Raw genomic sequence first — 1,850 nt, 5'->3', positions numbered from 1 at the left:
TAGCAAAATTATTTATATACTAAGTGAAATTTTCCAAAAAGCTTAAAGCACCTGGTATTCCCAGGCAGTCTCCCATCCATGTACTAACCAGGCCCAAACCTGCTAATATTCAGAGATCGGGCATTGACTCTATTTTTTGGCAAAATAATATATACTAGTGAAAATTTCAAAAAGCTTAAAGCACCTGGTATTCCTAGGCAGTCTCTCATCCAAGTACTAACCAGACCTAAACCTGCTAAGATTCAGAGATCGGGCATTGAGCTTTTTTTTTTTTTTTTTTGCAAATTATTTTATAAATCGTGAATTTTCCAAAAAGTTTAAAGCACCTGGTATTCCCAGGCAGTCTCTCATCCAAGTACTAACCAGACCAAACCTGCTAAGATTCAGAAATCGGGCATTGAATCTATTTTTTACAAAATAATTATTACTAAGTGAAAACATTTCCAAAAAGCTTAAAGCACCTGGTATTCCCTAGGCAGTTTCTTCATCCAAGTACTCACCAGACCTAAACCTGCTAAGATTCAGAGATCGGGCATTGACTTTTTTTTTTTTTTTTTTTCTTGCAAGATTATTTTATAAATCAGTGAAATTTTCCAAAAGGTTTAAAGCACCTGGTATTCCCAGGCAGTCTCTCATCCATGTACTAACCAGGCCCCAAAACCTGCTAATATTTCAGAGATCGGGCATTGACTCTATTTTTTTGGCAAAATTATTATATACTAAGTGAAACGTTTTCCAAAAAGCTTAAAGCACCTGGTATTCCTAGGCAGTCTCTCATCCAAGTACTAACCAGACCTAAACCTGCTAAGATTCAGAGATCGGGCATTGACTCTTTTTTTTTTTTTTTTTTTTTTTTTTTGCAAGATTATTATTATAAATCGTGAAATTTTCCAAAAAGCTTACAGCACCTGGTATTCCCAGGCGGTCTCCCATCCAAGTACTAACCAGGCCCAAACCTGCTTAGCTTCCGAGAGCGGATGAGATCGGATATAGCCAGGTTGGTATGGCCGTAAGCGAAGACTGCTGCAAAGAGAGGGCTATTTAAAGAGCAGCCCATCTAATCGCCAGTACATTATATAAGTAGGAAAGAAAACCCAAAAGCTTAAAGCACCTGGTATTCCTAGGCAGTCTCTCATCCAAGTACTAACCAGACCTAAACCTGCTAAGATTCAGAGATCGGGCATTGAATCAATTTTTTTAGCAAAATTATTATATACTAAGTGAAACATTTCCAAAAAAGCTTAAAGCACCTGGTATTCCTAGGCAGTCTCTCATCCAAGTACTAACCAGACCTAAACCTGCTAAGATTCAGAGATCGGGCATTGACTCTTTTTTTTTTTTTTTTTGCAAGATTATTTTATAAATCGTGAAATTTCCAAAAAGTTTAAAGCACCTGGCATTCCCAGGCAGTCTCTCATCCATGTACTAACCAGGCCCCTACCTGCTAATATTCAGAGATCGGGCATTGACTCTATTTTTTGGCTAAATTATTATATACTAAGTGAAAAGTTTCCAAAAAGCTTACAGCACCTGGTATTCCCAGGCCGTCTCCCATCCAAGTACTAACCAGGCCCAAACCTGCTTAGCTTCCGAGAGCAGACGAGATCGGGCATAGCCAGGTTGGTATGGCGTAAGCGAAGACTGCTGCAAAGAGAGGGCTATTTAAAGAACAGCCCATCTAATCGCCAGTACATTATATAAGTAGGAAAGAAAACCCAAAAGCTTAAAGCACCTAGTATTCCTAGGCAGTCTCTCATCCATGAACTAGCCAGACCTAAACCTGCTAAGATTCAGATATCGGGCATTGACTTTTTTTTTTTTTGCAAGATTATTATATAAATCGTGAAATT

The 1,850-nt window shown here is 38.3% G+C and overlaps 1 non-coding gene and 1 pseudogene across 1 annotated transcript; both read right to left on the bottom strand.

Annotated features, from left to right (window-relative positions):
* Positions 1–896: 896 nt before the first annotated feature.
* LOC113088120 (5S ribosomal RNA) lies at positions 897–1,015 on the bottom strand. Its single transcript, XR_003285819.1, has one exon. It is a non-coding gene; the product is annotated as a 5S ribosomal RNA (ribosomal RNA).
* A 503-nt stretch (positions 1,016–1,518) lies between these two features.
* Positions 1,519–1,636, bottom strand: LOC113088163 (uncharacterized; annotated as a pseudogene).
* Between the last annotated feature and the right edge of the window lie 214 nt (positions 1,637–1,850).

This window comes from Carassius auratus, unplaced genomic scaffold, assembly GCF_003368295.1.
Source record: "Carassius auratus strain Wakin unplaced genomic scaffold, ASM336829v1 scaf_tig00045772, whole genome shotgun sequence".
In the NCBI taxonomy this organism is placed as follows: Eukaryota; Metazoa; Chordata; class Actinopteri; order Cypriniformes; family Cyprinidae; genus Carassius; species Carassius auratus.
This window is presented reverse-complemented; position numbering and strand designations above follow the sequence as displayed.